This window comes from Lathamus discolor, chromosome W (genome assembly GCF_037157495.1).
Source record: "Lathamus discolor isolate bLatDis1 chromosome W, bLatDis1.hap1, whole genome shotgun sequence".
In the NCBI taxonomy this organism is placed as follows: Eukaryota; Metazoa; Chordata; class Aves; order Psittaciformes; family Psittacidae; genus Lathamus; species Lathamus discolor.
In genome coordinates this window covers 22,005,717-22,029,125 of record NC_088908.1, presented here as the reverse complement: position 1 = coordinate 22,029,125, position 23,409 = coordinate 22,005,717, and the positions used below count along the sequence as shown (strand labels likewise).

The following is a 23,409-nucleotide window of genomic DNA, read 5'->3' as shown; positions in this document are numbered from 1 at the left end:
GGGGGGGGGGGAGAAAAGGAAAAAAGGTAAAGTTGCAGAGCACAGGTAGACAAATGCGAATCCAGGTGATAGATTGGAATTCTATTCAGAGAGAGGCTCTGTCAAACAATGATTTTGATTGTTGCAGGAAAAGATTCTTGCCTTTCTTGTTAAGTACCAGATTAACGCTCAAGGTCAGGCAGTAAATGCTGAAATGTCTCCCTTAAATTGAAATTGCTATCTCAGTTAAGGCAAACTGTTATTTCTACAGGCATTCCGTTTGAACCCACTAGGCAGATGTTGTCATATATTTGGGGAACAGATTTGCTGTTATATTAAAAGTATTGTGAAATTAATCCTCACCCCTTTGCAGTTGTTGTTATGGAACATGTATTGGCAGAAAGCCTGTCAAGAGGCAGTTGCAGTTCAGCGAGGCCAGGGAGACCCCCTGATTGGGCTGCAATTACAACGCCTGATGGGAACTGGACAGTTTTCCACTAAGGAGGCTCAAGTCCAGCTAGGTCCAGAATTGTTAAAAGAATCTATGAGACTAGCCTTGCTACTGGGGAGATCATCATCTGCCTTGAAAGGACTATTCATTGTTCCAGGTGTCATCAATGCTGATTATATGGGTGAAATTACGTTAAATTATTTATGCATCTTTGGTGATGAACAAACTCCAGCGGTTATTAAGCACTTTGTACAAACAGAAGATAAAGCCTTCTTTTAAGGCGTACTATCGAGATCCTAATACAGATTTGTGGCAGGGACCGGCAGAAGTAATATATCTGGGCCGTGGTTACGCCTGTGTTTCTGCTCCTGCAGGACCCTTGTGGGTACCATCCAAGTGACTAAGACCGGCTGCTGCAAAAGCTCCAGTGACGGCGTCTCCGAGCTAGTGTATGGACCCTGACTCGCAGACCCGGGAGGAGCGTTGCTTGCGCCGAGCGCTACAGCCACTAATAGAAGAACTTAACTCCTTAATCAACACAGAGCTTTCGTTCAGCACGGTCGCCCTCCTAGATCCGGTCCACGGCCACAGGCATATACTGGTACAACTGAGATTGGTGATACAAGTGCTTCGATAACTCTGTAGTTTTTGTCATCAGTGTGACCCTACAATAGAATTATACTGTGGTGGTTGTCAGTTTATAAGGCATCTTCGCCAGAGTTAGCTGAAACAAAGACTTTTTGTATAGTCTGTCAAATTATCTTTTATGTAACCCGCTTATAGCGCTTCAGAAATATTTAGCTGATTTTAGAAGTTTCACTTCATAGAGCTGCATATACGTTTGCTTTACAAGCTGCTTCACTGTTATAGGTCTCATAATTATAGGGGGTTTGTTACTTTGTTATGCTTTGCAATGTTGTTCTGCTTGTTTACAACGACTCCTGACTCAGTCCTTATTCCTCTATAAAGAAAAAGGGGGAATTGTGGAGGATTGGCTTGTCGAAAAAGGTCAAAAGGTCACGTTCCCATCAACGAGCTGAAACAAGACATCTGTGTAGAACATGGTGCAAACCTCTCACGCCAGATAATGAGGAAATGAAGGACACCAGCAAACAGCAACAAACTATGACCAATCACAGCCAAGGCCACTAAGTGATAAGTGCATGAGAAGGAGGATGGTAGGGGGGTGCACGGTGTAGCTGCAAAAATGTAGAAGCTATAAACCAATGATCTTGTAATATGTAAAAGCTATGAGCCAATGATCTCTGTATGCAAAGTATATAAGTGTCCATCTGCTTAGCAATAAACGAGACTTGTTGGTCATCATCTGATGAGCTCGTCTCCCGGCGATTCCCACACTGAAGGAGAGGGTGAATCGAGTCAGTTTGCAGAGATGAAAGCAATCCAGCTGGCCCTGGACATTGCTGAAGGAGAAAAGTGGCCAGAACTTTATACTGACTCATGGATAGTGGCAAATGCCCTGTGGAGGTGATTGCAGCAATGGAAACAGAGCAAATGGCAGTGAAGAGGTAAACCCATCTGGGCTGCTGCACTGTGGCAAGATATCGCTGCCCCAGTGCAGAACTTGGTGGTGAAGGTAAGACACGTTGATGCTCATGTACCCAAGAGTCAGGCCACTGAGGAACACCAGAACAACCAACAAGTGGATAAAGCTCCTAAGACTGAAGTGGCTCAGATGGACTTAGATTGGCAACATAAGGGTGAATTATTTTTGGCCCGGTGGGCCCATGACACTTCTGGTGATCAGGGCAGAGATGCAACATACAGATGGGTTCGTGATCGAGGGGTGGACTTAACAATGGACACTATTGCCCAGGTTATTCACGAATGTGAAACGTGCTGCAATTAAGCAAGCCAAACGGTTAAAGCCTCTTTGGTATGGAGGACGATGGCTCAAATATAAATATGGGGAAGCCTGCCAGATTAATTATATCAGACTCCCACCAACCTGCCAAGGCAAGCACCATGTGCTTACCATGGTGGAAGCAACCACCAGATGGTGGAAACATATGCGGTGCCCCACACCACTGCCCGCAACACTATCCTCGGCCTTGAGAAACAGATTTTGTGGTGACACAGCACCCCAGAGAGAACTGAGTCAGACAGTGGGACCCATTTCCGGAACAAACTTATAGACACTTGGGCCAAAGAGCATGGCATTGAGTGGGTATATCACATCCCCTACCATGTACCAGACTCTGTGAAAATCAAACGGTACAATGGGCTGTTAAAAACTACACTGAGAGCGATGGGTGGTGGGACTTTCTAACACTGGGATACACATTTACCAAAAGCCACCTGGTTGGTCAACACCAGAGGATCTGCCAAAAGGGCTGGCCCAGCCCAATCAGGACTTTTACGCCCTGCAGAGGGGGACAAAGTTCCTGTGGTGCACATAAAGAATTTTCTGGGGAAGACAGTCAGGGTTATTCCTGCTTCAGGTAAAGGCAAACCCACTCGTGGGATTGCTTTTGCTCAGGGACACAGATAAACTCAGTGGTTAATGTGGGAAGACAGGGAAGTCCGATGTATAGAATCATAGAATAGTTAGGGTAGGATAGGACCTCAAGATCATCTAGTTCCAACCCCCCCTGCCGCAGGCAGGGACACCTCACACTAAACCATCCCACACAAGGCTTCATCCAACCTGGCCTTGAACACCGCCAGGGATGGAGCACTCACAACCTCCCTGGGCAACCCATTCCAGTGTTTCACCACCCTAACAGGAAAGAATTTCCTCCTTATATCAAATCTAAACTTCCCCTGTTTAAGTTTGAACCCGTTACCCCTTGTCCTGTCACTACAGTCCCTGACAAAGAGTCCCTCCCCAGCATCCCTATAGGCCCCCTTCAGGTACTGGAAGGCTGCTATTAGGTCTCCACGCAGCCTTCTCTTCTCCAGGCTGAACAGCCCCAACTTCCTCAGCCTATCTTCATACGGAAGGTGCTCCAGTCCCCTGATCATCCTTGTGACACTCCTCTGGACTTGTTCCAAGAGTTCCATGTCCTTTCTATGTTGAGGACACCAGAACTGCACACAATACTCCAGGTGAGGTCTCACAAGAGCAGAGTAGAGGGGCAGGATCACCTCCTTCGACCTGCTGGTCACACTCCTTTTGATGACGCCCAGGATACGGTTACCTTTCTGGGCTGCGAGGGCACACTGCCGGCTCATGTTCATTTTCTCATCGACCAGCACCCACAAGTCCTTCCCTGCAGGGCCGCTCTGAATCTCTTCTTTGCCCAGTCTGTAGCTTTGCCTGGTATTGCTCTAACCCAGGTGTAGGACTTTGCATTGTCATGGTTGAACTTCATAAGGCTGTCATCAGCCAGCCTTATGGTCTCCAGCCGTACATGGAGCCATTGACCACAACTCTGTGTGCGGCCATCCAGCCAGTTCTTTATCCACTGAGTGGTCCATCCATCAAATTGATATCTCTCCAATTTATAGACAAGGATGTGGTGTGGGACAGTGTCAAACACTTTGCACAAGTCCAGGTAGATGACATCAACTGCTTTACCCCTGCCCATCAGTTCCGTAGCCCCATCATAGAAGGCCACCAAATTGGTCAGGCAGGATTTCCCTTTAGTGAAACCATGCTAGCTGTCACCAAGCACCTTGTTGTTTTTCATGTGCCTTAGCATGCTGTCCAGGAGAATGTGCTCCAAGATTTTGCCAGGCATGGATGTGAGACTGACTGGTCTGTAATTCCCCAGGTCTTCCATTTTCCCCTTCTTGAAAATGGGGGTCATATTTCCCTTTTTCCAGTCGTTGGGAACTACACCTGACTGCCATTTTTCAAATATGATGGCCAGTGGCTTAGCAACTTCATTCACCAGCTCCTTCAGGACCCGCGGATGGATTTCATCAGGTCCCACGGACTTGTGCGCGTTCAGATTTTGAAGATGGTCTCGAACCAGATCCTCTCCTACAGTGGGCCCAAGGTCTTCATTCTCACAGTCCCTGTGTCTACCTTCTAAGACCTGGGTGGTGCAGTCAGAGCCTTTGCCAGTGAAGACCGAGGCAAAGAAGTCATTCAGAACCTCAGCCTTCTCCAAATCCTGTGTAGCCATTTCTCCCGAGAGCTTCCTCAGGGGGCCTACGTTGTCCCTAGTCTGTTTTTTGTTTGCTATGTACCTGTAGAATCCCTTCCTATTATCCTTAACATCCCTGGCTAGGTTTAATTCTAACTGGGCCTTAGCCTTCCTAACCTGGTCCCTAGCTTCCCGGACAACATCCCTGTACTCTACCCTGGCCGCCTGTCCTTGCTTCCATTTTTTATAAGCCTCTTTTTTCCTTGGAATTTTCCTCAGCAGCTCCTTATCCATCCAAGGAGGTCTCCTGGCCCTTCTGCTGCACTTCCTTCTAGTTGGGATGCAGCACTCCTGAGCTTGTAGCAGGTGATCCTTGAATATCAACCAACAGTCTTGGGCCCCCCTGCCCTCCAAGGCTATATCCCATGGAACCTTACTAAGCAGGCTCCTGAAGAGGCCAGTCTGCTCTTTTGAAGTCCAGGGCAGTGAGCTTGCTACACTCTCTTCTCACTCTCCTGGGGATCTCAAATTCGACCATCTCGTGATCACTGCATCCAAGGCTGCCCTGGAGTACCACATTCTCAACAAGCCCTTCCCTGTTGGTGAGCACAAGGTCAAGCATGGCAGCTCTCCTTGTCAGCTCTATTACTTGCAAAAGGAAGTTGTCTTCCACACAATCAAGGAACCTCCTGGATTACTTGTGCCATGCACTGCCATCGTTCCAACAGATGTCAGGGTGGTTGAAATCCCCCATGAGAACAAGGGCCTGTGAGCGTGAGGCTTTTCCTATCTGTCTGTAGAGTGCTTCATCCACAGGTTCTCCTTGATCAGGAGGCCTGTAATAGATTCCCACAGTAATGTCTCCCACAGCTGTTTTCCCTTTAACCCTGACCCACAAACTCTCTGTAAACTGCTCACCTGTCCCCAGACAGAGTTCCATAATCTCCAGCCTATCCCTAACATAAATAGCAACTCCCCCTCCCCTTCTGCTAGGCCTGTCTTTTCTAAAGAGCCTGTAACCTTCCATTCTAACACTCCAGTCATAGGAGCCATCCCACCATGTTTCTGTGATGCCTATTATATCATACCCCCATAGATGTGCACACATCTCTAATTCCTCTTGTTTGTTCCCCATGCTACAGGCATTTGTATAGAGGCATCCGAGACGTGCTCCAATTGAAGCCGGCTCGTTGGCTGGAGCAGCTGGAATATATGTACATTGATCTGAGCATTTATTATTGTTTCTGGCAACTGACTGGGTGTGTTGGGATGGAATGATGCCCCCCTCCCCCAACACATCTAGTTTAAAGCCTCCCTGACCAGTCTGGCAAGCCTCCTACCAAAACTGTTCTTTCCCTTCTTTACCAGAGTAGGTCCACCAGCCCCCAGTAGACCTGGCCTACGAACTTCAGTCCCATGTTCAAGACACCCAAAACCCTGACTATGACACCACCCTTTTAACCATCTATTGACCTGGCCAATCCTCCTAGCTTTTTCTTGGTCCTCCCCTGTGTCCTGGAGAATTGACAAAAAGACTATCTGAGCACCGGAGCCCCTAACCACCTCTCCCAGGGCTCTGTAGTCTTTCTTTATGGTCCCCAGTCTACTACTATCTATATCCCTAGCACCCACATGGATCACCAGGAGCGGGTAATAGTCCGTGGAACTTACTAGAGCAGCCAGCCTCTCTGTAACATCCCTGATCCGTGCCCCTGGTAGGCAGCACACCTCCCTCGAGATGGGGTCAGGCAGACAGATGAGTGCTTCCGCCCCTTTCAAAGTGGAGTCCCCTATTAGTACGACCTGCTGCTTTTTCTTTGTAGTGTTAGTAGAGATCTTAACCTGTGCATAATCCGGCTGTTTGTGGTGCAAGTGTGTTTCCTGGTTAGTCTCCTGCAGGACAGCTAAATCGTTTTGGGTGGGGACAACAGATTTAGGAGGAAGCCCCTTGCCTTTAATTGTCCTTTTCCTCCTACTTTTGTTATTTTTCTTTGTCACTAATTCCCAACTTCCTGGGTTGGTGGCCTCCTTCTTTCCTTCATGAGCTGGAGGGGAAGCTTGAGGCCCCTGCACAGTATGGGGCTGGAGCAAGCAGTCCTGCTTCCTCTCAGCTTCCCTGGCATCTTGAAGCCCGCTAAGAGCATTCCGCAGCTCAGCCACCTGCTGCAGGAGGACCTCCACCAGGGAGCACCGAGTGCAGCCCTGCCCATCGTGCACCTTTCCCTCACAAGACCAGTGCAGGCACCCATTACACTCCAAGCTCTGCACTGCAGCCTCCCCTGTCACCGGCTCTGTCTGGGTGCCTATGCTGGCCACCACGGGGGCAGCCAGCTCAGAGCTCCCAGACTGGGCCCTGGTCATACGACGGGTGCTCATCATCCCACTCGCCTGCCCACGCGAACTGCCACGCAAACTGCCGCGTCCCGCTCTGTTTGCCACGCTCCTGGTAGGTCCCGCTCCCTGGGGCAGGCTTTTAACCACTCAGAGTTGGTGCTGCTGCTCCTGGCTCAGCCCCCTGTGAGTCAGCTCCTCGCGTCAGCAGAGCTGCCGGCTCCTGGGCAGGTCCTATCGAGGACTTGAGGCTCCCTCGGTGGCTCTTGCCACTCTGAGTTGAGGCTCCTGGACGCTGATCTCTCCCCTGCTCCGGTGTTAAAGGCGTCCTCTCTCGAGCTACTCACCTCAGCAAGGGGATTTGATTTTAGCGGAAAACATCCAATGAACTCAACTTTATGCTGTTGCCTGCTATGTAGCATTTTTATAGCCCACCAACTAGATATCTTCAGGTCACCAGCAACTGGCCCTGACTTCCCTCTGACCATCATTCCAACAAAGAATGAACTCTGACAAAACCATACAAGCTCTGCGGTGTCATTAGCAGGCAACAATCAAACACTGCACACTGTCTCTCAGGCTCTGAAAGACTGTTACAAGAGATGGAGACCAACATCATGGACTGGATGAACTGAACAGCTTTATACAGATTGGTCCATGCACTAAGGAATGATATCACACATGTCCAACCCTAGCTTTTCTTACACCTACTGTCCTAGGTTCAGCAGTAGCAGTCATTTTTCTCCTTCTTAGTAGCTGGTACACTGCTGTGGTTTTGACTTTCACAGCCTGGGAACAACACTGATAACACCGATGTGTTTAGTTGTTGCTCAGTAATGTTTACTCTGTCTAAGGACTTTCTGAGTCTCATGCTCTGCCAGGGAGGAGGGGAAGTCAAGAGGAAGCAGAGTCAGGACACCTGACCCAAACTAGCCAAATGTATTCCATACCACAGCACATCATGCCTAGGATATAAACTGGGGGCAGTTACCCGGAAGGGCTAGATCACTGCTCAGGTCAGGCTGGGTATCAGTCAGCAGGTGGTAATAGTTTATATTCTCTTCCCTTGTTATTTCCATTATCATTATTATTATTGGTGGTAGCAGTAGTGGTTTTTTGTTATACCTCAGTTACTGGACTGTTCTTATCTCAACCTGTGGGAGTTATATTCTTTTGATTCTCCTCCCCATCCCTCCAGGAGCAGGGGGAGGAAGGAGGGGGGGAGTGAGCGAGCGTCTGTGTGGTTCTGGGTTGCCTGCTGGGCTTAAACCATGACAGTTGGTTCTAATGTTTACCAACCTTATAGCCTTCTATGAGGAAGTGACTAGGTGGAGGGATGATGGTAGAGCGGTAGATGTAGTTTTTCTTGATTTCAGTAAGGCATTTGATACTGTCTCCCACAGCATCCTCATAGATAAGCTAAGGAAGTGTGGGCTTGACGATCAAGTAGTGAGGTGGATCGAGAACTGGTTGAAAGGAAGAAGGCAGAGAGTTGTGGTCAATGGCGCAGAATCTAGCTGGAGGTCTGTGACTAGTGGAGTTCCTCAGGGGTCGGTGCTGGGACCGGTGCTGTTTAATATTTTCATCAATGACCTGGATGAGGGAACTGAGTGCACCCTCAGCAAGTTCGCTGATGACACAAAACTGGGAGGAGTGGCTGACACACCAGAAGGCTGTGCTGCCATTCAGCGAGACCTGGACAGGCTGGAGAGTTGGGCGGGGAGAAACTTGATGAAATTTAACAAGGGCAAGTGTAGAGTCTTGCATCTGGGGAAGAACAACCCCATGTACCAGTACAGGTTGGGGGTTGACCTGCTGGAAAGTAGCGAAGGGGAAAGGGACCTGGGGGTCCTGGTGGATAGGAGGATGACCATGAGCCAGCAATGTGCTCTTGCGGCCAAGAAGGCAAATGGCATCTTGGGGTGCATTAGAAAGGGTGTGGTTAGTAGGTCAAGAGAGGTTCTCCTCCCCCTCTACTCAGCCTTGGTGAGGCCGCATCTGGAATATTGCATCCAGTTCTGGGCCCCTCTGTTCAAGAAGGACAGGGAATTGCTTGAAGGAGTCCAGCGCAGAGCCACAAAGATGATTAAGGGAGTGGAACATCTCCCTTATGAGGAGAGGCTGAGGGAGCTGGGTCTCTTTAGCTTGGAGAAGAGGAGACTGAGGGGTGACCTCATCAATGTTTACAAATATGTAAAGGGTGGGTGTCAGGATGATGGAGCTAGGCTTTTTTCAGTGATATCCAGTGATAGGACAAGGGGCAATGGGTGTAAACTGGAGCATAGGAAGTTCCACGTTAACATCAGGAAGAACTTCTTTACTGTAAGAGTGATAGAGCACTGGAACAGGTTGCCCAGGGGGGTTGTGGAGTCTCCTACACTGGAGATATTCAAGGCCCGCCTGGACAAGTTCCTGTGTGATGTACTGTAGGTTACCCTGCTCTTGTGGGGGGGTTGGACTAGATGATCTTTTGAGGTCCCTTCCAACCCTTGGGATTCTGTGATTCTGTGATTCTGTGAATGTTTATGTTGAAGCCTCCTTGGATTTGTGCAGGTGAGTAGATGCACCATCCCTGGAGACATTCAAGGGCAAGGTGGATGTGGTTCTGGACCTGATGTAATTCAAGATGTCCCTGCTCATTGCAGATGTCCTTGGAAGGTCTCTTCCAACCCAAACTATTCTGTGATTCTATGATTCTTACATTTTGCATGACACAAGTCTTTTACCAGAAGTGCATTTCAAAGCCATTTTAATCTACAGGCTGGGACAAAACTCTGCCGTTACCACTCCATCAAACAAAACATCTGTCTGGTAGCTGCTAAGATGTTTGTGATGGTTAGTAACAAGTGCTAACATGCATGGACTAAAATAATATATGAAAGTTTGCAAAAATCATTTGCTTCAGGATAATTTTTACTTGCTGCTCTTAGGAAGAAGAGCAATACTGCACATAACACCACTGCGCTGTCCTGATGCTCCAGCAGTTCCACACAGATCACAGAATCACAGACTGGTTTGAGTTGGAAAGGACCATTGAAGCTCATCTACTTCCAACTCCCCTACAATGAGCAGGGACATCTTCAACTAGATGCATGGGCAGGATCGAAAAGGAAAGGACCAACTGTTATCTGTACTGGGTTTTACCTTGAAAAAGACAGGCAGAAATAGCCATGGACATCATATAGAACTGGTCTCCACCTACCACACTTCCTGCAGATGCTCCACTGTTGCTAAAGATGTGAACTGGAAATTTTTTTCTTGCTTTCTCTAAACTGATTCAGAACCATGTTTTTTTAGCACTGAAACCCGCAGGCCAGTCCAGAAGGAACAACTCGGCAGTCCGCAGGAGTGGAAAGTGCAACGCAGACACCCAAAAAACATTGATTAAGATAGGGCTTTGCATACTATTTCCCATTAGAACTGTTCCACCTCCATTGTATCAGGGCCTGTGAATGGTGGCACTGTCTTAGGGCAGAGCATTCTTCATACTGAGCTCCTGCGTGTGGGAGTCCTGGTGCTATGCAATAACAGAAACAAAATCTCAGCAGAAGTCCATTAGCATCCAAAAGGCAGGAGCTTGAATGTGTCAGGATTCTTAGAAGAGTGAAACAAATGTAATAAAACACTACTATTAAGTGATACTTATTGTCCAAATTAAACTATCAGAAGCAAAGACCTTGACTCCCCAAATGTTTTCAGCACAGCACACACTGCAGAGCCAGGGAGAAACGCTATAAAGAACTCTAAGCCCTGGACTTGTCCCAAGTATGGATTACTTGATTTCTTCATGAGCACTTAATCACATGGAACTATATTTGGATTCCCAGAATAAAAGCTGTGATCTTCAGGAGGGTGTATGTGGCTGCTTGCTCCACACACATACAAATCCCCAATTGTACTCACTACATGGAAGATGCATGCCAGCAGGCTGGGATCCATGGGAGCTATTCGATGCTCCAACACAGGAGCAGGTTCAAGATGATGACAGAAGAGAGCACAGCACTCTTCAAAAAAGCTGGAACTGAAAGCAAGACAGAAGACTCTTCCAGAAATAGGGCCACCTGTGCAACACTTCCTTCTTTCTGCTGATGCCAGAAACATGCTGGCTCAGCAGCACTGGCAAGTGTGGACCTCTCCCAGTCAAGGAACGCCTGTGCTCCTTCAGAGCAGGGCAGAAACCAGACTGCTCCATGACAGCAGAACACACAGCGCCATTCTGAAATTACGAGTTGGTTTGCTGGTTCATTTATTTCATAGAATCATAGAATAATTAAGCTTGAAAAGGACTGTAAGATCATCTAGTTCCAACCCCCCTGCCATGGGCAGGGATGCCTCACACTAGACCATGTTATGGACAGTTGGACTGAGTGTGCCCTCAGCAAGTTTGCCGATGACACCAAGCTGTGTGGTCCGGTTGATATGCTGGAGGGAAGGGATGCCATCCAAAGGGACCTTGACACGCTTGAGAGGTGGGCTGATACCAACCTTATGAAGTTCAACCATGACAAGTGCAAGGTCCTACACCTGGGTTGGAGCAATCCCAGGCACAGCTACAGATTGGGCAAAGAAGAGATTCAGAGTGGCCCTGCAGAGAAGGACTTGGGGGTGCTGGTCGATGAGAAAATGAACATGAGCCAGCAGTGTGTGCTCGCAGCCCAGAAAGCCAACCATATCCTGGGCTGCGTCAAAAGGAGCATGACCAGCAGGTCGAAAGAGGTGATCCTGCCCCTCTACTCTGCTCTTGTGAGACCTCACCTGGAGCATTGTGTGCAGTTCTGGTGTCCTCAACATAGAAAGGACATGGAACTCTTGGAACAAGTCCAGAGGACTGTCACGAGGATGATCAGGGGACTGGAGCACCTCCCGCATGAAGACAGGCTGAGGAAGTTGGGGCTGTTCAGCCTGGAGAAGAGAAGGCTGCGTGGAGACCTCATAGCAGCCTTCCAGTACCTGAAGGGGGCCTATAGGGATGCTGGGGAGGGACTCTTCGTCAGGGACTGTAGTGACAGGACAAGGGGTAATGGGTTAAAACTTAAACAGGGGAAGTTTAGATTGGATATAAGGAGGAAATTCTTTCCTGTTAGGGTGGTGAGAAACTGGAATGGGTTGCCCAGGGAGGTTGCGAGTGCTCCATCCCTGGCGGTGTTCAAGGCCAGGTTGGATGAAGCCTTGTTTGGGATGGTTTAGTGTGAGGTGTCCCTGCCCATAGCAGGGGGGTTGGAACTAGATGATCTTGAGGTCCTTTCCAACCCTAACTATTCTATGATTCTATTCTATGTTGCCCAAGGCTCTGTCCAACCCGGCCTTGAACACCACCAGGGATGAAGAAGCATTTACCACTTCTTTGGGCAACCTATTCCAGTGCCTCACCACCCTCACAGTAAATAACTTCTTCCTTATATCCAATATAAACTTCCCCTGTTTAAGTTTTAACCCATTACCCCTTGTCCTGTCACTACAGTTCCTGATGAAGAGTCCCTCCCCAGCATCCCTATAGGCCCCCTTCAGATACTGGAAGGCTGCTATGAGTTCTCCATGCAGCCTTCTCTTCTCCAGGCTGAACAGCCCCAGCTTTCTCAGCCTTTGTATGGGAGGTGCTCCACTCCCCTGATCATCCTTGTAGCCCTCCTCTGGACTTGCTCCAATAGATCCATGTCCTTTTTATGTTGAGGACACCAGAACTGCACACAATACTCCAGGTGAGGTCTCACAAGAGCAGAGTAGAGGGGCAGGATCACCTCCTTTGACCTGCTGGTCATGCTCCTTTTGATACAGCCCAGCACATGGTTTCTGGGCTGTGAGCGCACACTGAAGCCAGTTCATGTTCAGTTTCTCATCAAGCAACACCTCGAAATCCTTCTCTGCAGGGCTGCTCTACCAAGACAAGACCTCAGCTGTTTGCTGCTTCTTTAGTTTTTCTATGGCCACTGCAGACCAACAGCCTCCAGGAGTGTCCATGAAGCAGACCTGAACCAGCCAGAAGAGCAAGGAATGATCCTGGAAGCTTCTTTCTCAGCTCTACCACAGCCATCCGCCCTCACTGGGGTCCAAACTAGAGGGACAGGATGGTGCTTCCCATGCCCAGGCCCCTTGCTCCCAAAGCCAGCCCATAAAACTCACCTCCTGGGTTTCAAAACCTACTCAGCTCCATGTCTGCAACCTACTGCCCAGCTACCGTCTCCTTTTCCCAGAGGAGTTGGTTGTTAATTCCTACACCACATGTACCTGGCACTCTTCCCCATCCACCTTGCTGCTTCAATCCTCTTTTTACCCTTTAGCTCATCACTGAGCCGAGGACTGCTGCGGGGATGAAGCACAACACACTCCCATGTACCTGCATGGGCAATGCCATGAGGAACAGCAGGCAGGTCAGCTACTCGCACTGCAATAACATGTCTCAATGCACCATTTAAAAGGGGGGGGGAAAAAGCTCTTTTCTAATTTTACTGAGCTCAAGCTCTCGCCTTCAGAGTCAGCCCATGGCTGGCTGGCAGGCAGCCCCAGCAGTGCCTGTCAGCAGGCATGCAGCTGAAAGAGCAGCTTGGGTGGAAAGCATGCATGCTCTGCTGGTCCTTGCAAAACCACACACTGCACTGCTACTAACACACAGCTGTTTGCTCTGAGTGGCTATTTTTGCACAGCCTATGGAATAAAAATATTAGGTAGCTATGTTAGGTGAAGGTTTGCACTGTTTCAGGGTGTGATGACAGCCAAACTGAGTCAAACCCTAGCCAGTATCCTTTAAAAAAGGGAAAGAGGAAAAAATAATCAGTGGTAGAACAGTGAACTCCCAGGAACAAAATGTTTTTTACTACCTAAGAAACTTACTGTGTACTAGATGAGTGGGGGAAAAAAAACCCATAAACATATCCACATCTTCTCACAGTTTAAACCTGTGTAATTACACACCTACCAGTACAACTGGTGATTGTTCTACTGCAGGCTACTCTCAGATTCAGAAATTTCTCAGAAACAAGGTGTCCTGGGTTCAGCAGTAGCAGCCATTTTTCTCCTTCTTAGGAGCTAGTACAGAGCTGTGTTTTGACTTTCGGCCTGGGAATAGTGCTGATAATGCCGATGTTTTTAGTTGCTGCTCAAATGTTTGGTCTGGCCAAGGACTTTCTGAGCCTCATGCTCTGCCAGGGAGGAGGGGAAGCCGGGAGGAAGCAGAGACAGGACACCTGACCCAAACTGACCAAAGAGGTATTCCATACCACAGCACGTCATGCCCAGGATGTAACGGGGAGTGACCTGGAAGGGCTGGGAGGACTGGAGGGTTGGATGAGGTATCGGTCGGTGCTCGGTCAGGTGGGGCTGGGCAAGTTATCGGTCGGCTGGTGTTGAGGTGTTGTATTCTCTTCCCTTGTCATTTCCTTTACCATTATTATTATTATTATTATTGGTGGTAGCAGTAGTGGTTTGTGTTATACCTTAGTTACTAAACCATTCTTATCTCAACCCGTGGGAGTTGCATTCTTTTCAATTATCCTCTCCGTCCCTCCGGGTGTAGGGGGAGGGCAAGAAGGGGGGGGGAGTGAGTGAACGAGGTTTGTGGTTGGGTTTAAACCACGACACAAGGGTTTAACAGAAATCCTGCTTCAAATTTAATTTAAAAAAACCTGGAGAAAAACCTGCAGAGAACCCCACACTGCATGAGACCTGCTCCAACCTACAACCCAGTGCTTAAAGCCAACAAGTAATAACCTCAATTTAGGAGAATTATCTGTAAATAAGAAAATAAACAATGGGCTGATGGGCTTTATCACTGACACACAGAAACTGTGAACATGAACCTGCTCTGAGGATGTGCTGCCTGTCTCATGCCCTTGGTGAAGAAGAGTTCAAGCAGCATCAGATACCAATGTGGAGGAGGAACCTGTGCTGGTGAGCAGACAGCGTGAATGGGGCATATTCTGAGTTCTCTCATGTTTGGTACCTCATTATGATCTTTAACTGTCCCCATAGAGAGTCCCTCAACTAGCCATCAGCTTAAGACATGAGGACAATATACTTCTTGTTTTCCTCCACTGGTTGGGACCCATATTTGAGGTCTGTTGTGCAGGATGTGACCTGGCCGGCTAAAGAAACCTTTGCAGTGCCTTCCATGTCAAGCTGGCATGCTGGAAGGGAGAGAAAGGAGAGGGGAGAAACGGGCTCAATAGTGAAATAGAGAAGTATAGGATGAAATATAATCCATTGTAAGCAAGTAAATTCAGTTCTACTTTGTAGTCAAGGGACATTAAGCTTGACGAGTCTGTAACAATAGAAAGAAAGAAGTATCTGAGTAAATGCTCCACCAAGACTAGCCCTAACTGGACTAGTAATTTTTGGCTTGACAATGGGACTTTCCTGTGGAGGATTGGCTTGTCGAAAAAGGTCAAAAGGTCACGTTCCCATCAACGAGCTGAAACAAGACATCTGTGTAGAACATGGTGCAAACCTCTCACGCCAGATAATGAGGAACTGAAGGACACCGGCAAACAGCAACATACTATGACCAATCACAGCCAAGGCCACTAAGTGATAAGTGCATGAGAAGGAGGATGGTGGGGGGGGTGCACGGTGTAGCTGCAAAAATATAGAGCTTACACAATGCCTTATTTGTGCCAGAACCAATCAAGTGCCTAGTATTTGCATATTCACTGTTATATTAACCGAAGGTAGAAGCCCGATAAACGAAGCTTGCTGTTAACTCATATTGAGTCGTCCAAGTCTTCCTTTCACGACAAATGGTGACCCCGACGTGATTTGAACACGGAGCGGAGGGTACCGACACCACGGCCGTGAAAAAGTGGCACTTGGCTCCGATCTTGCCCCGGAGGGTCAAAGCGGCGCATCGCGCGAAAGGACCACCATATAGATGGGATCTGGGCGCCGCCGGACTTGCAGTGGCTGCATCGGCAGCGTTGCACCAAGGAGGAGGAGCAGCCGAAGCCTCGTAGGGCAACGGAGCGCGAGTACCTTAAAAGGGGGTATGGAGAAGCAAGCTGCCCTGAATTTATTAAATTGCTTTTTAGAAAAGCGTGGTATTAAGGAGAAGGAGTTAAAGAAGGAATTAGCGGGAGTGATAGCTTATGGAGTAGCAAAAGGTTGTTTCCTCGACCCGAATACGATCTTTGACAGTGACGAGTGGCAGAAACTAGGAGATAAGCTGTGGGCAGCCACCCTTGACGGTGATAAAACGGCAAAGCATTTGGGAAAAACCTGGCGGGGAGTTGCTAACTCGTTAGATCAGCGCTGTGCCGAGTGGCTCGGCGCGGTCTGCTCTAACACCTCAGGGAGGGGGGGCGGGAGACCCGTGGCCCTTGCCACCCCTCACCAATACAGTTTATAAACCGCCCACCGGCTCTCCCTCCTCCTCGGTCCTTGCTTCCCCGGGTCCGGCTGAAAAGCTGCCCCCCGGGGACGTAGAATCTGGGGACGTGAGTGAGCTGGTGGAGGAGGGAAACCTGCAAATTGGCAACAGGGGCATGGGTATTGATCGTGAACGTATATGGAAAAAGATAGCCGCACAGGCTGCCCAGGAGGGGGATCTCAATGCTGCCGCTGATATGTTACAGGTATTCCCGGTGACCTGTCAGCAGGGGCCTCAGGGTGGCCTTACAGCTAGTATTACACCCTTAGATTGGAAACTGCTGTCACAGCTGCGAGCGACAGTGAGCGAATGTGGTATTCAGGGGGAGCCCACTAAACAAATGTTGGATTATATCGGGGGGGGGGGGGGCTGTTACTCCCCAATGATGTCAAGAGTCTCACCCGCCTCATATTAACCCCACATCAGCAGTTGTTATTTAACGCATACTGGCAAGCATTTTGCCAAGAATCAGTGGCCGAACGACGCCACCCCGGGAATCCTTTATACGGGCTGACTATCCCCGAGCTGATGGGGTTGGGTCCTTTTCTACGTACAGAGGCGCAGGCCCTCTTAGGGCCTGATAAAATCAGGGAGACAATGGCCACGGCCCGGCGCACCATAGATCGAATTAAGGCCCCTGGTGGGTTGCCCTCCTATATGTCCCTGAGGCAGGGCCGGGACGAGTCACTAGGTTCCTTTGTAGACAGAGTAGCCGCAGCCATAAAATCAGCTGGGGTGCTGGAATATATGCAAGGAGCTACCTTAAAGCAGTGTGTCTTGCAAGACGGAAACAGCGTTGTTCGAAATCTTATAGTGACACTGCCAGGGAATTGGAGTGTTGAGGAGTTATTAGAACGTGCCACGCAAGTCCCTACCGGTAATCAGGCTATGTTAGTGAATGCCATCAAAGAATTAGGAGAGGGATCGAAAGCACAAGCAGAAACATCCCAAAACCAAGTGTTCGCAGCCCTCGCTCCTCTCTGCTCGCCCAGCCAACCAGTACCAGCAAAAAGCTCTGAGAGTCTGCTGTTTCCGATGCGGCCAGCAGGGCCACCTCCAGCGAAACTGCCCCGCCGGAGCAGTCTGGTGTCCTCAATGCCAATCTGCTGTGCACTGCCCTGCCGCTTGCCGAAGACTACAGGGAAACCGAGGACAGAATGCGAGGGGGACCCGCGTGATGACACAAGTAGCCCCCCACACTGCTTCCCCCCACCCCTGGACACCCCTGAGCCTCTGCCAGTTGCCGCCGCGTCTGCAAAGACTGAGGACAGAGATGAAGACAGTCTTTTTGACCCGGACCCTATTGACCCCAAGAAAGAGCCTGTGCGTGCTCATCAGGCTGCTGTTACTGCTCCTGAAGTTCTGATGCCTGTTAATTCTGATGCTGACCTGGATGATCCTTTTGACATGGAGCCAGAAAAGAAGCCTAATTTATATCCCCCAGATCCTCATGAAAAATGGGCAGCTGTAAAGGGAGAAGCGAGATGGGTGGGGGATGCAGATGTATTGTGTGCTTTCCCTGTGATGTATGTGCTGGATCAAGACCCGCGGTGAGAAGGTCTCTCGTATGCCCTTATCAGGGGTATTGGGAGGACTGTGGCGGACTGTGACGGACCGTAGACTTGGGGTCCCATATACAACTCATTTGATACAGTCTCTCTGTGATACTCATGTACTAGAAGTTAGCAAATATGTCTATGATTCTATTGATGCTTGGAAACCTTTATAGATATTGCTGGCCACTTCTTCTGACATAGGCTGGCCACCTGTGTCAGAATGAGTGTGCATTTTGGTCAGTATAAAAGCCCAAGCCTCATGCGATGTGAGGGAGGCAGAGCCTCTGTGGGGACGCTAGCTAGGGCTGAGCCTGCCACCTCACACTGGGATGATGCTTGTTGGAGCTGGTTTCCTGATAGTCTTCACAGAGTCCTTATGCCACGTTCTGTACGTGGAACTGTGTAGTGGGAGTAATGATTGTCTGGATTTTGTGTTTCAAATACTGTAGTTGTGTGAAATGTGCTTGTGGGATCCCATATGCATACGTATGTGTGTGTGTGTGATGAGAGCAGATGGTGTTCTATGTTTTGTTTTTTTTTTTTTGTTATCATGTTCATGTAAAAGTTTTTAACAGGTAGCGGTTTAACATTTCAGGCAAGAAAGGGTTAATGCAAAAGTGTGGTTGCTGACAGGTATTTATGGCTGCTGCTGAAGCAGGCAGGCAGCTGTAGCTGCTGCCGAGCAGGCTGCTGTTTGTAGCCGAGCAGGCTGCTGTTCGAGCAGGCTGCTGTTCGTAGCAGTGCAAAGCAGGGTGAACAACTTAAAAAAAAAAAAAAAAAAAAAAAAGGGGGGGGGGGGAGAGAAGAAAGGAAGGTACAGTTGCAGAGCACAGATAGACAAATGCGAATCTAGGTGATAGATTGGAAATCTATTCAGAGAGAGGCTCTGTCAAACAATGATTTTGATTGTTTGCAGGCGTTGCAGGAAAAGATTCTCCCCTTTCCTGTTAAGTACCAGATTAACACTCAAGGTCAGGCAGTAAATGCTGAAATGTCTCCCTTAAATTGGAAATTGCTATCTCAGTTAAGGCAAACTGTTATTTCTACAGGCATTCCATTTGAACCCACTAGGCAGATGTTGTCATATATTTGGGGAACAGATTTGCTGTTATATTAAAAGTATTGTGAAATTGATCCTCACCCCTTCGCAGTTGTTGTTATGGAACATGTATTGGCAGAAAACCTGTCAAGAGGCAGTTGCAGTTCAGCGAGGCCAGGGAGACCCCCTGATTGGGCTGCAATTACAACGCCTGATGGGAACTGGACAGTTTTCCACTAAGGAGGCTCAAGTCCAGCTAGGTCCAGAATTGTTAAAAGAATCTATGAGACTAGCCTTGCTACTGGGGAGATCATCATCTGCCTTGAAAGGATTATTCATTGTTCCAGGTGTCATCGATGCTGATTATATGGGTGAAATTACGTTAAATTATTTATGCATCTTTGGTGATGAACAAACTCCAGCGGTTATTAAGCACTTTGTACAAACAGAAGATAAAGCCTTCTTTTAAGGCGTACTATCGAGATCCTAATATAGATTTGTGGCAGGGACCGGCAGAAGTAATATATCTGGGCCATGGTTACGCCTGTGTTTCTGCTCCTGCAGGACCCTTGTGGGTACCATCCAAGTGACTAAGACTGGCTGCTGCAAAAGCTCCAGTGACGGCATCTCCGAGCTAGTGTATGGACCCTGACTCGCAGGCCCGGGAGGAGCGTTGCTTGTGCCGAGCGCTACAGCCACTAATAGAAGAACTTAACTCCTTAATCAACACAGAGCTTTCGTTGAGCACGGTCGCCCTCCTAGATCCGGTCCACGGCCACAGGCATACAGTGGTACAACTGAGATTGGTGATACAACAAGTGCTTCGATAACTCTGTAGTTTTGTCATCAGTGTGACCCTACAGTAGAATTATATTGTGGTGGTTGTCAGTCTATAAGGCATCTTCGCCAGAGTTAGCTGAAACAAAAACTTTTTGTATAGTCTGTCAAATTATCTTTTATGCAACCCGCTTATAGCGCTTCAGAAATATTTAGCTGATTTTAGAAGTTTCACTTCATAGAGCTGCATATACGTTTGCTTTACAAGCTGCTTCGCTGTTATAGGTCTCATAATTATAGGGGTTTGTTACTTTGTTATGCTTTGCAATGTTGTTCTGCTTGTTTACAACGACTCCTGACTCAGTCCTTATTCCTTTATAAAGAAAAAGGGGGAATTGTGGAGGATTGGCTTGTCGAAAAAGGTCAAAAGGTCACGTTCCCATCAACGAGCTGAAACAAGACATCTGTGTAGAACATGGTGCAAACCTCTCACACCAGATAATGAGGAAATGAAGGACACCAGCAAACAGCAACATACTATGACCAATCACAGCCAAGGCCACTAAGTGATAAGTGCATGAGAAGGAGGATGGTGGGGGGGTGCACGGTGTAGCTGCAAAAATGTAGAAGCTACAAACCAATGATCTTGTAACATGTAGAAGCTACAAACCAATGATCTTGTAACATGTAAAAGCTGTAAGCCAATGATCTCTCTGTAACCAAACTATAAACATGCAAGCAAGGTATATAAGTATCCATCTGCTTAGCAATAAACGAGACTTGTTGGTCATCATCTGATGAGCTCATCTCCCGGCGATTCCCACACTTCCCTATGACAACGAAAGCCATTTTAAAGGAGTAAATTCCAATCCAAACAGATGAAGATGTCTGTGAGGGTGCACGAGCATCAGCCCCATTAGCAGGTGTGACATGCTCAGAGCAACCGAGAAAAGGAAGTTTGTGGCCACTTTGGCACAGGAACAGGCAACCTCGTAAACAACCAGGTGCCATAGCTTTCCTCCCCAACACACTGTGCTGGACCAGCCCATGCCCCAAGCACCATCCCACATGCCTCTGGAGCAGGACAGTCCCCTGCTCCCAAAACCCACATGCAAGGGAATATGGGATGGAAGCAGGGAGCAGGGGAATGAGATTTTGACCAGGATAACACACCATCAACCCTCAACCTCTGCTTCAGCAGGAAGAGCTTCTCCACTCAGAGAAAAACTTTTTCCTCAATAAAATGCCCTGTAGCAGGCTCAGCTTCCTGAAATGTCGGCCTGTTTTTTTAGCAGGTAAAAAGAATATTATTCCTTTATAGACATAAAAGGAAAAGATTTTTGTCAAGCCTCACAGAAAAAGATTTCTTGAATACAAAACCAAATAGGGAATACTGTAGCCTGAAAGAGGCTTCCAGAAAGGTGTGAAAATAGAAAACAGAAGCTCAGAGCAGGAAGAAAATTGCAAATTAGCTAGAGACTTTTTACACACATGCAGATATACATCACTGAACATCAACAGTGAGCAAAATATTCAGTGCCAAAGAACAAACCACATTTGATCCTCAGCTACTTCCAAACTTCATCCACAAAAGCATCCTGCCTTAAGATAAATGAAAACCCAGGCACGATGGATACATGACAATTAACTGTAATGCTTACTTTTAAGATTCACAGTGCTGAACTGTCATGGTTTAAGCCTAGGTGGCAACTCAGCCAGGCAGCCATTTGCTCACTTCCCCCCCCCCCCCCCCCCCCCCCCGCACCCAGAGGGATGGGGAGGAGAATCAAAAGAATGTAACTCCCACAGGTTGACATAAGAACAGTCCAGTAACTAAGGTATAACACAAAACCACTACTGCTACCACCAATAATAATAAGGGAAATAACAAGGGAAGAGAAAATAACCGCTCACCACCCACCAACCAATACCCAGCCCGACCCAAGCAGTGATCTAACCCTTCTGGGTAACTGCCCCAGTTTATATACTGGGCATGACATGCTGTGTTATGGAATACCTCTTTGGCTAGTTTGGGTCAGGTGTCCTGTCTCTGCTTCCTCCCGGCTTCCCCTCCTCCCTGGCAGAGCATGAGACTCAGGAAGTCCTTGGTCAGACTAAACATTACTGAGCAACAACTAAAAACATCAGTGTTATCAGTGTTGTTCCCAGCCTGAAAGTCGAAAACACAGCACTGCACCAGCTACTATGGAAAACTGACTGCTACTACTGAACCCAGGACACTCACAAGCAAACAAATGCTGCCATCAGCCCCGAGACATCCTGCGGAAGCAGCCGGCCACTTGCAAAAATTACTGAACATTACGTTTTGCCCCTTCTCCAGGTCAACGTCTTGCCCCACAACTTCAAAGCTCCTGGCTCTGACCTTCCCCCTCCCCTCCCATCCTCCTCCTGCTCCTTCCTTTGCAGCCAGTGGTTCCACTGCCTTCCCTCCTGGCAGCAGTGCCAGATGTCAGCCTGACCCTACAGTCACTGGTTTGCGTCAGTTTGGGGTTATGGTGCAAGGGGAGTGGTGAGCTCTGGACACTGCTGAGAAACTTAGTCCCAATTTTTTTCTCCTGGTAATAAACTGGTGGTAGCAGAGCCGGCAGGAAGTTTGAAAGACTGTTCATGCATGCTGCAATGAAAGCCTAAGGCATCAAGAGCTGGGTAAGGTGACCCTCGACTATGTCAAGCATCAGTCATTCATAGAAGTGTCACTACATGAGGGGGATGGATGACCTGAAAGTCTCCTGCAAGAATAATTGCACACTGAAGGCAAGGGCTAAATTTTCTGGAGAAGGGCTGCTGCTGTTTGCTGGGAGGGCAATGCCATGGCACTCCAAGAACCATTCAAAGGACCCTGGGCTGCTGCAAGGAGTTAGCAGAGGCACCCATTGGGAAACATAATGTATATTTAAACCAAACCCAAACCTGTATTCTTGACCAAAATCCACTTCTTGAAGGATGTGCTCTGATGAAGGAACAGATCCAAGGCAATGGCACAGTTTGCTGCAAGGAAAGGGGAAAGCTTCAAGCCTGACATAAGCCAGGGCTCTGTTTCCTCTATCATTCTGAGGCTGCACTACAGATAAGGCTGCATCAACTTTTCAATTTGAGCACTCTCCCCTCTAAGGTTTACAGTCAGAGCAAAAATGTTCTGGCCAAGTGGAAACTTAACATACAGGCTCCCAAAGCAGGGAGCTGCCCAAGTATATAAAACCACGTCACCCACCCAGACTTGGTTTCCCTCCACTGGGAAAGAGAAAAATCTCATCTTCCTTCCCCATGGAATTCTTCATATTCCTCTGCAGCAGATAAACTGTACCATTCACATGGGCTGGAGCTGCTCATCTACAGTCCAGAGGGATACAAAGTGCCCCATAACATCAAACAACCCGAGGGACTGAAAACCAACAGGTTAAACTTTAACCCAGGAGCTAAGAGGAGGACATGTGACCACAGCGCCCCAGCTCAGTGCCACCAGCCATGCCTAACCTCTCCCGCTGTGCCATGATTTTGCAGAGGCAAAACTATGAAGATGCTCGATGGGAAGTGATGGAGAAGCCAAGCTCCCACATGGCCCACAGGCACTGCTCCCGGCTCCTGCTCAAGTGCAGCACCCAACTCCACATACTGGGACAGTTTTGGGGCCTGTGGACATGCAGGGGGCTGGGGACGTGTTTGGGTACCAGTGAGTGGCACAGTCATCCCGTGCCCCGCCCCCCACCATGCTTCACTGCAGTTATCCCTGAAGACAGAAAAATTTGTGCTTTTCTGCTGCTGCTGAGCAGCTATGAAATGTCTCCCACTACAGAAAGCTGGAATAAATCCCAGCTCCTGAACCAGCATCTGAAATCAGCTTTTCT

General features: G+C 48.4%; 1 protein-coding gene and 1 pseudogene across 6 annotated transcripts in view; both read right to left on the bottom strand.

Annotated features, from left to right (window-relative positions):
• Positions 1–23,409, bottom strand: part of LOC136004380 (ankyrin repeat domain-containing protein 11-like) — a 203,188-nt gene that overhangs the window by 71,350 nt on the left and 108,429 nt on the right. Inside the window, exon 1 of one of the 6 annotated variants that reach the window (XM_065660841.1) lies at positions 22,475–22,492. The exons of the other annotated variants lie outside the window; for them this stretch is intronic. The gene's annotated coding sequence lies outside the window, so the exon portion shown is untranslated. Of the gene's footprint in view, positions 1–22,474; positions 22,493–23,409 lie in introns of those variants that run through there. 6 annotated transcript variants of the gene reach the window in all.
• LOC136004448 (uncharacterized) overlaps positions 15,537–23,409 on the bottom strand; it is a 70,272-nt pseudogene continuing 62,399 nt past the window's right edge.